Source organism: Pelmatolapia mariae, linkage group LG22, assembly GCF_036321145.2.
Source record: "Pelmatolapia mariae isolate MD_Pm_ZW linkage group LG22, Pm_UMD_F_2, whole genome shotgun sequence".
Classification (NCBI taxonomy): Eukaryota; Metazoa; Chordata; class Actinopteri; order Cichliformes; family Cichlidae; genus Pelmatolapia; species Pelmatolapia mariae.
This window is the reverse complement of record NC_086245.2, coordinates 32,620,844-32,635,656: the sequence shown is the minus strand read 5'-3', so window position 1 is coordinate 32,635,656 and position 14,813 is coordinate 32,620,844.

Below are 14,813 nucleotides of genomic sequence, written 5' to 3'. Positions count from 1 at the left end.
AACATGTGTACCTTCATGTCCTTTCTCCCAATGTTTGATTTTCGTCCTTGCTTCTCCATTTCTCACACTCTTTCCTCTCATACAGCAACCAATAGTAGTGAAAACCTGTTGGGCTTCCTTTCCTGAACCTGGATCTGCTGGAGGTCTCAAGCACTCAGCATAGTGATCATCTGCAGAGAAATGGTTTATTTGAAGAGTTTCAGTCAGGTGTCAGAGCTCATCACAGTATAGAAACAGCTTTAGTGAAGGTTACAACCAATGTTCCCTCTAATGTTTCATGTGTCTGAGTGAACACACAAACTCCCTGAGCGGTTCCTTGGACCACTGTGAGCAACAGCAGACGTGTGCACTGTGGTCACGCCAGCATCAAATCCATCCAAGTTACATGGTTTATTAAAATAATCAAATTACAGCATTTATGTTAGACTACTTTTAATTAACTGCTTTAGCCCACTTACAATGAAAATTTAAAAAAAAATCTTGTTCATGACCTGTGTAGTATGTTAACACTATTGGAAGTAAAAATAACTTGAACTCCAATTTTGAAAACACAACTTTCTTTTTTCTTTTCTTTTTTTAAATAAAGCTCTGACTTGTATTATGAGTCTGAGTCTGTGGTCTGGGAGAGAGTAACTCTGTCTGCAAAATACAGGATATAATGACCAATGTTGGGAAATGAATTGTATAGTTACTTCTTCAAAAAAGTAACTGAGTTATGCAAACAACAACGTTTTTTTCAGCTGTTTACCTAAAAATGCAGCCAAGGCATTTTTTTAAACAAACATTTCAAACTATTTACAGAACAATCAGCTGTTCTGCATCAAATTTGATGCCACACAAATTATTTGTGCCACTCCAAAAAATTATTTCTGTCCACTATGAGATAAAGGAGAACAACAGCCTGATACCCGCAGGCCTGACAACAGGAGATGTATCACTCCTGTAACACCTGTAACACTCAGCAGTCGCCTCATTGTTCTGACACACACAACAAAACTATTGACTACACTACACACTAACTACACAAGATTTGCGCTAAACGTCTCAAATCTCTCACATCTCAAACACCGCCGTCACTCCTAAAACTTCCCCCTTCCTAAACAACTAAATGCCATGTTGCCATATCATTTTTTTGATTGGTCCACATGGTACATTTTTCGACCAATAGGAAAGGGTGGGGTTTTTTGGTTTTGTTTTTGCTCACAGGCGGAGCTTTGGAGCGTTTTCCTTATAAAACACAGTTTTTACCGTTTCTTCCCGCAGTAAATATAAACAACGATAGTATTCAGGAAGAAAACCAAACATTGCAGATATTTTTATCATAACTCTGGTTTTACGTGGCCTATCAACACAATTTAAAAACTGGTATAAAGTCCACACTTTTTCCGTCAATTGTTCCATCTGTCCTGCTCACATCTCCAATGGTTGTACACGTTGTCATTAACGTGTCTTCACTCCACATCAGCCACGCCGTTTTGCTAGCTAAAACACTGGTGTAGGCACATAAGGACGCTGTCATAGCCTGTCAACCACGTTGATTAGCTGCGTATATACGAATGTGAATCGCATTATTGGCTGGACTATGGGATAAGGTGGCATCGTTCTAATCCCATACGGGAGCAGCCAGTCACTTACTGACTAACACTAAAAAACAGAATTGTTAAAGTATTAATTTTAATTTCAATTCAGGTTAGATTTTTTTTCTGTGCGCAACGCAGATTTTCTGTGCGCAGAGACCGTGCCAGCAGTGCGCAATTGCGCACGCGTGCAGCTTAGAGGGAACATTGGTTACAAACAATCTTCTTATGGCTTCTGATGGTGGACGCTGTGCTTGTCCTGCTAGACCTCAGCTCAGCATTCTCTTCCACAGCATGTCTTTATCCTGTCTTCCTTCTCTCTCCCCAACCATTTGCAACAGATGGCCATCCCTCCCTGAGCCTGGTTCAGCTAGAGGTTTCTTCCTGTTAAAAGGTTTCTTTCCTGTTTTCCTTCCCACTGGGTTGGGTTTTTCTTTGTATGTATTATTGTAGGGTCTACTTTACAATATAAAGCGTTTTGAGGCGATTGTGATTTGGCGCCTTATAAATAAAATGGAATTGAGAGTGTTAGATATGATTCAAACCACTGCAGCGCAGTACCTTTAATATCTACCACATGCTCTAAACACTATAATAAAATATTGTGGTCAACTTTATTAAATGCTGAACTGAGATCTAACAGGACAAGCACAGAGTCCACTTTCAAACGCCATAGAAAGATCGTTTGTAACCTTCACTAAAGCTGCTTCTATACTGTGATGAGCTCTGACACCTGACTAAAACTCTTCAAATAAACCATTCCTCTGCAGATGATCTGTTAGCTGCTTTACAGCTGCTCTTTGAAGATTTTCTTTTTAAATAAAAGGAAGGTTGGAGATTGGTCTCTAATTGTCTAAGACAGCTGGGTCAAGTGATGGCTTTCAAAGTATTGGCTTAATTACTGCCACCTTGAAGTACTAATAGGGTTAGATTAATCATTGATTGAAGCATTAATCAATGGTATGGCTTCTCTGAGCAGTTTTGTAAGAATGGAGTCGCTGATGAATAGATGTGCTGATGGTTTGGAGAAAGCAACCCAGAATAGAGCAATCAGAGAGAAAAAGCATAAATAAATGTCAGCAGTACTGAAAGCAGTCACATACAATATGGATTATTTTTTTGCTCTGGTTAAAATTTTATTTGTCGATAGATTAATGAAGTCATAGCTGGTTAAGTCTACAGTGCTGAAAAGGGGTTGTTCTTAATTATTCAATCAACAAAGAATCGTAAGATGTCCTAGCTTTATCGAGTGCTTTTTCTAAGCTAAATGAAGATCATCTAAATTGGTTAAGATGCCATTTCCTCTCCAGCTTACAGCTTATCTGCTATAAGATGTCCGTTTTAAAGTTATGCCAGGGAGTCGAGCACTTCTGATTTGAGGCTTTCTGTTTAGGAGGAGCCAAAGTATCCAGAGTAGTACCCTGCAAAGCCGTAATATTTGTAATAACAGGACAATCAACATCTGTGAGAGCAGAGACAAAAATGGGTGATATAAACACTTTGAATGGTCAGTTTAACTCAGCACAACACTCCCAAATTAAAAATGCTATTAAACAATCACTCATTGATGGTTTTCTAATTGTTTCTAATGGCAGGATTATATTCTGTTGTGCTAATCTGCAAAACAATATACATTTGTACAAATATTTTCAGTTTGGCATAAAAAAATTTTACCTATTGAAATCACATTAAGTCGTACTTATTAAAATATTACCATTTACTTGATATTTACTGTCCATGCAGCAAATTCTGTGTCTGAGGTGAAGCTCATTTCCTCTTTATCCCAGACAGTGGATTATCAATATTCCTTTCACATCTTCCCCCGCCCACAAGTGAGCATCCATTATCTAGATGAAGCCCAGGGGACCATCTCCATCAGAAGGTCACAGCAATGTTCATGCAAGCAAACTCAGCACTGAAAGCAATTTAGCCACAAAGGAAAAGAAGTGCATTGCAGAAATTGTTTTACTGAAGTAAAGCCACTGTTTGTACTCACAGCACACAACAAAACTGTGTGTTTTGTTATGACCTACCGAGTCAAGGACTCTAATAGGTGTCATGATGGCTGTTGCTCTGTAGTTGTCACAGCTGCCACATAACAGAAATGTCTTGGGTTTGAACCCCGCAGGCCTTTGTCTGTTAGTAGTTTGTTACTGGTGCTTGCACAGATTTTCTCTGGGAATTTGTCATCAGAAAATATTCTAGTTTATTGCTGCCTGTCATGATCATGCACATGCTTTCAAAAAAGATTCTTAATCTCTCTCTTGCAACAAAGATTTATAATCTTTATGCAAGTGAGAGTATGACTTTCTGAATACAAAAAAAAAAAAAAACAGTAACAGGAGCAGCAGCATCTGTTTATGGTTTGTCCTTTCTTGCACAACTGTACAAGCTCAACACGGCTCACCAGTGCAGGGATTACCATCATGAGGCAGTATAAACATTAATGTTAGGGCTTCTGTTTTATTTATCAAGCCTTTGAAGGAAGGATATCTGATTAACCTGACCAACAGTTAACCCGATATCAAATTAACCTGATTAGCCATTAATTTGGGGACACTAGTTAAAAATCATCAAATTTTTAAAATCAGTAGGAAATCAGTTATGAGTTTAATCAGCATCATAAAATACACTCCAAACAGGGGCCAGAATCGGCCTGGCAAAGACTCCAGTGTGGTCCACTGGACAGCTTTGGTAAATGTGACTGAGTGCATTTTCTTAGGTTTGACAGCTTTTCCTAATAAATAAAGCCCTCTGCCTGCCTGAAATTAAGTATTACATAAATATTTATACCCCTGCACTAGACTATTAATTTGAAACTGGTTGTTCTTATTGCACATTGAATTCAAATACAGTTGTTTTAGCTTTAAATTTACATGAAATCTCTGGTATTTTAACAAATTTTGTATACTAAATAAATGTCATGGTCCCCGTGTCTGCCCGGCCGGCCCCACAAGTAAGTAAGTAAGTAAAGTTTATTTATTAAGCGCTTTTCATAGACAGGTAGTCACAAAGCGCTGTACACAAAGATTAAAATAAACAGTAGCGGTAAATAGCAAAATGCACAATATACACAATATAAGAGGTTAAATGTAAATTAAAAATGTAAAAATATAAAAAGCGTTGGTCAACCGAAGGCTTGTTTAAACAGTAACATTTTTAACTGCTTTTTAAAGGATTCCACAGAGTCAACCAAACGTCGTTGTAGAGCTAGACTGTTCCACAGCCTTGGTGCCACAGACTGAAAGGCTCTGTCCCCTTTCGTCTTCAGTCGTGTTCGGGGAGCAACCAACAAACTCTGAGTCTGTGAGCGGAGACAACGTAAAGCCAATGTAAAGAACATAAAATAGGAGTAATGTGAGCTCGCATGCTAGAGCGAGTTAGTAGTCTGGCTGCTGGATTTTGTATAGCTTGGAGGCGGGAAAGAGATGATTTATCCAAGCTGGTAAACAGGGAATTACAATAATCTAAACGCGATGACACAAATGCATGGACAATTTTTTCCAGTTCAGCTAAGGAGACCATATGTCGCAGTTTAGAAATGTTCCTTAAATGAAAGAAACAGGAACAAGACAGAGATTTTACGTGTGAGTCAAGGCCCAAAGAAGAGTCAAATATTACTCCAAGATTTCGAATATTTGGCTTAGCAGAAGGACAGAAAAGGGCAAGAACCTGACTGATTTTAGAATATAGATCAGGAGGAGCTATGATCATGGTCTCGGTCTTGTTCATGTTTAAAACAAGGTAATTGTTAGAAAGCCAGTCAGAAACCTGAGTTGAGCACTGGACTAGGGTGGACAGCCTATCCAGCTGATGATGCTTAAAGGACATATACAGCTGAATGTCATCGGCATAGAAATGCTAAGACAGGTCACTAAAAGACTGAATAATGCCAGCTAAAGGAAGCATATAAAAAGAAAATAATAATGGACCCAAAACTGAACCCTGTGGAACCCCGCAGGTTAGGGCAGCAATGTTAGAGGAGAACCTGTCAGTCCTAACAGAAAAGGTCCTACCTGATAAATAGGAAGAAAACCAGTCTAAGGCGGTGCCAGATATACCAGCCAGAACTTTCAGCCTGTTAAGTAGGATTTTGTGGTCGATGGTATAGAAGGCTGCGCTAAGATCAAGCAAAATGATCACAGAACAACTCCCTGCATCAAGGCCACATGTAATATAGTGGTGTGAAAACGTTTTTATGTTTGTCACAGTTTTTAAACAAATTTAAATACTAAACATAGCTAAAACACGTAAGCACAAAACACAGCTTCTAAATGAAGGTGTTTATTATTCAATTAGTTCAGCCACATTGGAGGGTTTTTGAGCATGAGCATGGGGTGATCGTGGCTCAAGAGTTGGCAGTAATCGGAAGGTTGCCGGTTCGAGCCCCGGCTCCGACAGTCTCGGTCGTTGTGTCCTTGGGCGTGACACTTCACCCGTTGCCTACTGGTGGTGGTCAGAGGGCCCGGTGGCGCCAGTGTACGGCAGCATCGCCTCTGTCAGTGCGCCCCAGGGCAGCTGTGGCTACAATGTAGCTTGCCATTGCCAATGTGTGAATGACTGAATGTGTAAAGTGCTTTGGGGTCATATTTTACTATTGGTAAAATATGTTCCTTTTCTGAAATGCTGTGTTGCTTTTACACCAGATGTAATGGAAAACACACCTTCCAAAAAGTTCAACTTTTGTCTCATCAGTCCACAAAGTATTTTCCCAAAGGTCTTAGGTATCTTCAAAATATTTTCTGGTAAAACTGAGATGAGCCTTTATGTTTCTTTTGCTCAGAACTGGTTTTTGTCTTGGAACTCTGACACGCAGGCCAGTTTTGCCTTAGTATATTTCTTATGGTGGAGTCATGAACACTGACCTTTACTGAGGCAAGTGAGGAAAGATTTGTCACCATTTGTGGATAATGGCTCTGACTGTGATTCGCTGGAGTCCCATAGCTTTAGAGATGGCTTTATGATCCATTCCAGACTGAGAGATCCCAATTACTTTGTTTCTCATTTGTTCCTGAATTTCCTTGGATCGCGGCGTGATGTCTGTCTTTTGAGGATCTTTTGGTCAACCCCGCTTTGTCAGGCATGTCCTTTTAAAGTGATTTTTTATTTCTTTATTGTGGTAGTAGTCAGACCTGGGTGTGACTACTTAGAAACCAGCAGTCAAACTGAAAACTAACCTTTAATTAAGATGTATGCAGAATATCCACAGAGGGGGGAAAACCCAACAAAATCCAAACTTCTTTAGAACAGGGAGCACACAAGAGGAGGTTAATAAATGACCTGAAAAAGAACAAAGGAAATAATACAAAGGAAGCAGAACTAAATGCAACACACAGTAGATGATTATGGAACTGTGTGTTTGTGTGTGCTCAGCAAACCTATAAAATATGAGACAATATTGTGTGGGACTTTCTGAAGTCCAAGTATGGTCTGTGATCATTTTAATGGGCAATAATCTAAACCAGTTCATTAGCTATCTATAGCGTAGTCTTTTTTTGTGGTTAAATTGAAATGCAGAAGTGCCAACTAAGAGACCTGCTGCACCAGTTTGGCAAAACTAGATTTAGAGAACATTTTCTAATGTTTAAGGAGATTATGCTAAGGCTGCTGAGGAATACAGAAACCAGAAGATTGGTTTTTCACATTTGGAGTCTGATAGAACCCATGTTAGGTGTTTGGAAGAGTAGTTTCCAATGCTTTCACAAAACACTTTGTTTCAAACCAAGAAGATGCTACATCATCATCACTGCAACCGCTAATTTTCACAAGACAGTTCTGAAGCACAGACCCCCCAGTAGAAGAGTCAAACAATCTGTACCACCAGTTAGCTCAGACAGCTAATGCTAGTAGTTGCATACACAGATGCTTTTCCATTGTTCCAGACAACAAACATTTATCTTTTGATCTTTCTTCTGGGACCACATATATTGTCACATGTAATGCACAAATAATCTCTCTTTTTTATCATTTGTTCATCATTTGGCATCTATCATCTACCTATGCCTAGGTTCTGTCTGATTTCTCTGACTTTTTACCTGATTTAGTGCTCGGCTCAGATAAAATAATTATTGTGGGGGATTTTAGCATCCATGTAGACACTAAAAATGACAGCCTTTTAGTCTATTATTAGGCTCAATTGGCTTCATTAAAAATGTAAAAGAACCCACCCACAACTTTAATCACATTGTAGATCTTGTTCTGACATAGAAACTGAACATTAAACAGTATTTCCTGAAAACATTTCCTGATAACACTGAAATTTACAATAATGGATTACACAGCATTGGGGAATAGATTTCTTCACAGTAGTCTTTCTGAAAGTGTTGGTTTAAGGATATAATACATCCTTCTTCTATGTCTTGTGCCAACGCAGTGCAAAGCAGATACCTTACTCCTACAGAGGTTGATTATCTTTTTAATAATTTTACTTCTTCACTGCGTACGACTCTGGATACTGTAGTTCCTCTGAAAGAGAGAGCCTCAAATCAGAAATACTTGACACCGGTGTAACACTCAAACGCACACCTTAAAGCAGATACCTTGTAAGTTGAAGTGGAAATGGCATATCACAAATTTAGGAGATCATCATTTAGCCTGGAAAAACAGTTTGCTGCTTTATATAAAAAGCCCTCCCCAAAGCTAGAACATCTTACTGTTCATCACTGATTGAAGAAAATAAGAACCACCCTAGGTTTCTCTTCAGCACTGTAGCCAGACTTATAAAAATCAAACCAACTATTCCTAGTAATGACTTCATGAACTTCTTCAGAAACAAAATTTTAACCATTAGAGAAAAAATTACTCATCTCACAGACGTAATATTATGTACAGCTACTTTCAGTACTGTTGATATTTATTTAGAGTCTTTTTCTCTAATTGATCTTTCTGAGTCAGTAATTACTTCCTCCAAAACATCAACATGTCTTTTAGACCCCATTTCTACAAGACTGCTCAATGAAATGCAACCATTAATTCATGTTACAGTCATATATATGATCAGTCTATTGCTATTAATTGGCTATATACCACAGGCCTTTAAGCTGGCAAACCGTTATTTAAAAAGCCATCACTTGACCAAGATGTCTTAGCTAATTAAAGGCCTATTTCCAATCTTCCTTTTATCTCAAAAATTCTTGAAAGACCAGCTGTAAAACAGCTTACTGATCATCTGCAGAGGAATGGCTTATTTGGAGAGTTTCAGTCAAATTTCAGCATTCAAGCATAGAAACAGCATTCCAAAGGTGGGTTGAGGTAAGGACTCTGCAGGACAGCCAAGTTCTTTCACACCAAACATGCTCATCCATGTCTTTATGGACCTTGGTTTGTGTACTGGCGCACAGTGGTGTTATAACAGGAAGGCCCCATCACCAAACTGTTCTGACAAAGTTGGGAGGATGAAATTGTCCAAAATGTGTTGGTACCCTGAGGCCTTTAGAATTTAACTGGAACTAGAAGCCGGAGTCCAACTCCTGAAAAACAGCCCCACACCATAACATCTCCATCCACCAAATGTCTCCACTGCTCTAGAGCCCAGTGGTGGTGTGCTTTAAATAATCTGACATTTTGCATTGTGCTTGGTCATGTAAGGCTTGGATCCATGAAGCTCTCTATGCACTGTTCTTGAGCTAATCTAAAGGTCATATGAAGTTTGGAGGTCTGTAGCAATTGACTCTGCCGAAAGTAACTCTGCGCACTATGCACCTCAACATACCCAGGTGATCCTAGACTGTACAGAGCTGAGGTGGCAAACACAATCTGATTCACTCATACCAAGTGAAATGTACTTTTCATACAAATCCCACTGCACCGTGAAAGCCCTATTTGACATAGCTATAGTGACATTCATCTCTGATCTGTATGGTGGTTCGCTTGGTGATAAGGAGCTATCCAAACAATCATGCATCGCTGAGAGGTTGACATGGCACTGATGCTAGATAGTTTCTTTCTAATCAGTAGCTGTTGTAAATGCTCAATGAAAGGTGTTCTGCCCACCTTTTCTATTTAAACAGGAGCAAACGCCAGCATACCAGGTTAAGAATACACCTGCCATAGTCAAACTGAGAGTACATGTGAAGAGAGTCATTCTGAAGGTAAAATAGAACAAACGTTTTAATGACATCGTCACCTTATCACATGTCTACAATATAAACAACTGCTTGCATATATGCTGTCAAATTAACAGAACACAGCATCGGTTTAAAAAATTAGTTTAGTGAAACCACATGGCCTGCAGCTGAGGCCAGTATTGTAGCATTTCTGCCCCTCAGCTGACAAAACCTAAGTGCACAATTGATACTTGAGTGCTGATAGTTGAGTTCTATTAATAGTTCTAATTCATTGGAAATGTTATACTAATGTATTATATTACTATGCAGATGCATACTATGCAAAAAAATATTAATCAAAATTATAATAAAGTAAAACACTTTTTGTTATATAAGCCAGACAGGTAGCTTGGCATAAATATGCAGAAAAAGGAATGGTCAGCTTTTTCTCTGATTGGTCTTTGCACGTGTATCAGTGTATAATTTTTGCGCATAGTAATTCTCCTATGCCTACGCACACACTCACACAACCACTGCATCCCACTGATGAGCAGTTGTCTTTGCACTTGCCAGTAATATGCATGGCTCTTCTTTAGTGTAGGCAAACCAGATTCCATCTGCACATATTTGCAGTCAATAATGTTTTGTACACTGAGGCATTTCAGTTCAACAAGACAAGAAATATCCGTTGGCATCAGGAGATGCAGGGAGGCGGGGGCAGTGGGGTGAATGAATAGACCACAGAGTGAGTAGTTAACATTCCTTAGCCTACTATACTCAGCGATTATTGTGGGCTCTATCTTGGCACTCTTCTCGTGTCTGCTTTCTACCTTATTCCTTTCATGATGCACTCTGCAAGTGCAGAGCTCTGCCCTCTGACATGACACACCTCACGAAACCATTATAGCGGAAGGGGCCAGTGCATAAAAGAGGACCCGAATGCAGATTCAGGCGGAGGCACAACAAATAGATTTTCAGCAAAGCTTTGTTTACGAACACAAGGTAAATACTTAAGTTCAGGGAACATGAGACGTGAAAGTCCAGCCTGAGAGATACGGTGATCCAAGGTGAATGTGGCAGGAGGGTAGGCAGATGAAGAGCAACGGAAACAGAGCATGAACCAGTGGTGTGAGATTCACAGGAGTGACCAGCGTCCAGGTAAGTGAGGTTCTTGCCAGGTTGGAGCAATGGAGAAAATACAAGGAGACACAAGGTAGGCAAAACAGGAACTTAAAATGTGTTGGCCAAAATCCAAAATGGGTTAGCAGACGAACTGGCGAAGACTAGTTGTTAGCACTGGTCTTAAATACTGCCAAATACTGCCATCTCTGGTCAAGACCAGCTCATATGACAGAACACTTCCCTCCTGCACCCGGCCATCATCATGGTCACAAGTGGCGTGTCCTCAATATTACATTTTGTGATTCTGTTATTCTGAACATGCAAGGATCTGGTAATGGATCCACTCCTGAAAAAAAAGTTTATGATAATAATGTAAGGAACAAGGTTCTTATATTGAACTACAAAAATATGAACAACTAAAAAAATAAAGTGTGAAACACTGGTGCATAAATTAAAAATTGCGATACATACCTACGTGACTCAGTCAGCTGCCTTCTCAATGTGTAATGTAAATTATAAATTAATACCCATTCTGAACTTATAACATCTTGCTTCTGACATATGTATACCAACATGCATTTCTTACATAGGAAACCAAATTTTACAAATCAAAGTAGAACATGCAATTAGAGAAATCGCATTGGGATTGTTGCTACTGGCAGATTCAGTCTGTAGCTTCACTAATGATGTGATGGCTCATCAGGTGTGCCTAGTAAAGTGGCAGTGGTCTTAAAATTGAGTTATGTTTGTGTTACCTAGTGATGAGAACTGATAAGAATTTAGCGACTCTGTGTTGGAGGTATTTCCACTCTTTGTTGTGATCGATGTTGGGGTCATTACCCAAAAAAGTAATTATTGCACATATTACACTGAACACTTTCTCAAAAATAATGCAGCACAATGTTTAATTACTCCCAGGAGAAAGTAATTCCTTATATTACTCATTAAATTACTTTAATGTGACACTGTAAAATGACCTAAAAGGCATTGTCTCATAATTTATTCCTGTACTTATGAGGCCACACATATGAGCTTTCTCTTGGTATTACACAAAGCCCACAGCACAAAGCAAAGACGAAAACTAGCATAAAGAGACTTAACAGTGATTGTTACAGTGATCGCTACTTTAGAAACATGAACAGGAAGAAACAGAGGCTGCAGCCTGATCATCCGTTTGTTTTATGTTGAGAGTGAGTGTTCAGAGTGTGGCTGCTGGGCTGGGAGTGGCATTCACTCAGCTGCAATGCCACTCTTGATTATCTAAGTATTGGAGTGGTTGTAATAATTTCTGTCATTCAAGGTTTGTATTCAAAATGCAGTCACCTCTTTGGTTTTGATTTTTAAATATCATCTGTTGGTCAACTTAATAACTACTGAACAAATTGGGGTGTACCAAAGTGAGAGGGAAATAGTTCAAGTGATAATAGCTTTAATTTCCTTAACTATAAACTATAGCTAACTATAAATCCATGATTTTTCAACTATAAATAAATGGCATTTTGATATATGGAGCATATGATGGAGCATATGCTCCATGCCAACTGTGCAGGAGTAATATAGCAAACAGAATGAATATACAGTCAGGTCCATAAATATTGGGACATCGACACAATTCTAACATTTTTGGCTCTATACACAACCACAATGGATTCCAAATGAAACGAACAAGACATGCTTTAACTGCAAACGGTCAGCTTTTATTTGAGGGTATTTACATCCAAATCAGGTGAACAGTATAGGAATTATGACAGTTTGTATATGTGCCTCCCACTTCTTAAGGGACCAAAAGTAATGGGACAATTGGCTTCTCAGCTGTTCCATGGCCAGGTGTGTGTTATTCCCTCATTACCCCAATTACAATGAACAAATAAAAGGTCCAGAGTTCATTTCAAGTGTGCTGTTTGCTTTTTGAACCTGTTGCTGTCAACTGCCAGGATGAGATCCAAAGAGCTGTCACTACCAGTGAAGCAAGCCATCATTAGGCTGAAAAAACAAAACAAACCCATCAGAGAGATTGCAAAAACATCAGGCGTGGCCAAAACAACTGTTTAGAACATTCCCAAAAAGAAGGAACGCACTGGTGAGCTCAGCAACACCAAAAAACTAGGAAGACCACGGGACACAACTGTGGTGGATGACCAAAGAATCCTTTCCCTGGTGAAGAAAACACCCTTCACAACAGTTGGCCAGATCAAGAACACTCTCTAGGAGGCAGGTGTATGTGCGTCAGAGTCAACAATCAAGAGAAGACTCCACCAGTGTGAATACAGAGGGTTCACCACAAGATGTAAACCTTTGGTGAGCCCCAAAAACAGGCAGGCCAGATTAGAGTTTGCCAAACGACATCTGAAAAAGCCGTCGCAGTTCTGGAACAACATCCTATGGACAGATGAGACCAACATCAACTTGTACCAGAGTGATGGGAAGAGAAGAGTATGGAGAAGGAAAGGAACTGCTCATGATCCTAAGCATACCACCTCATCAGTGAAGCATTGTGGTGGAAGTGTCATGGCGTGGGCATGTATGGCTGCCAGTGGAACTGGTTCTCTTGTATTTATTGATGATGTGACTGCTGACAAAAGCAGCACAATGAATTCTGAAGTGTTTCGGGCAATATTATCTGCTCATATTCAGACAAATGCTTCAAAACTCATTGGACGGCGCTTCACAGTGCAGGTGGACAACGACCCAAAGCATACTGCAAAAGCAACCAAAGAGTTTTTGAAGGGAAAGAAGTGGACTGTTTTGCAATGGCCAAGTCAATCACCTGACCTGAATCCGATTGAGCATGTATTTCACTTGCTGAAGACAAAACTGAAGGGAAAATGCCCCAAGAACAAGCAGGAACTGAAGACTGCTGCAGTAGAGGCCTGGCAGAGCATCACCAGGGATGAAACCCGGCGTCTGGTGATGTCTATGTGTTCCAGACTTCAGGCTGTGATTGACTGTAAAGGATTTGCAACCAAGTATTAAAAAATGAATGTTTGATTTATGGTTCTTATTCTGTCCCATTACTTTTGGTCCCTCAAGAAGTGGGAGGCACATTTGCAAACTGTTGTAATTCCTACACCATTCACCTGATTTGGATGTAAATACCCTCAAATAAAAGCTGACAGTCTGCAGTTAAAGCATGTCTTGTTCGTTTCATTTGGAATCCATTGTGGTGGTGTATAGAGCCAAAAATGTTAGAATTGTGTCGATGTCCCAATATTTATGGACCTGACTGTATATACCATCAAGAGAAATATATCCAATCAAGAGTGATATAAGGCACACATTGGATAGCAAAGTGCTTGGAAGCAGTGCAAAGGGACTGATTGGGGCCAGTTGGTGAGGAGCAGTCAGCAGGGGGGGATCTGAAGGTGGTCCAGTTTGGTGGTGAGGATTTCTTCCTGTTATTCGCTCAGTGCTTTGTGAAGAGTGATGGTGATGGCATCCTCCATGGACCAGTTTGCTCCGTAAGCAAACTGGTGGGGGGATCAAGGGAGGACAGTGGCCAGTCTCAGATGTGCTGAGACACTACTGGCTCAAAACACTTCATGACTACAGACATGAGGGCTATAGGTCTGTAGGCATTATGGCGGCCTATACCAGCCTTTTGGGGGATGGGAATGATAGTGGAGGCCTTCAGACAGGTGGGAATCATTGCCTGAGTCAAGGAGATGTTGAAAAGCCCGGTGAGGATCCCTGCCAGTTGGTCCGCGCAGGCTTTAGACACAGCCCCTGGGATGTTGTCAGGGACTGGCAGCTCTCCTGGGGTTTACCGCTCTCAGTTTCCCCCTGACCTCATGTTCTTGGACGGAACACCTCCTCCTGTAGGCCTCCTTGGCCTGTTTGATGCTCCTCATCAGGTTGGCTCTGGCAGGGCTGTACAGAGAACTGTCCCTCAGCCTGAAGACTTAGTTATGACTTCTGATCAGAGCCTCTACTTCACTCATCATCCAAAGTTTTCGCTTAGGAAAAACCCAGATGGTTTTAGTCACTGTCACATTCTCTGCACAGCACTTAATGTAGAAAAGGACAGAGTGAATGAAGGTCTCTAGGTCCTGCTGTTTCGAAGATGGACCAG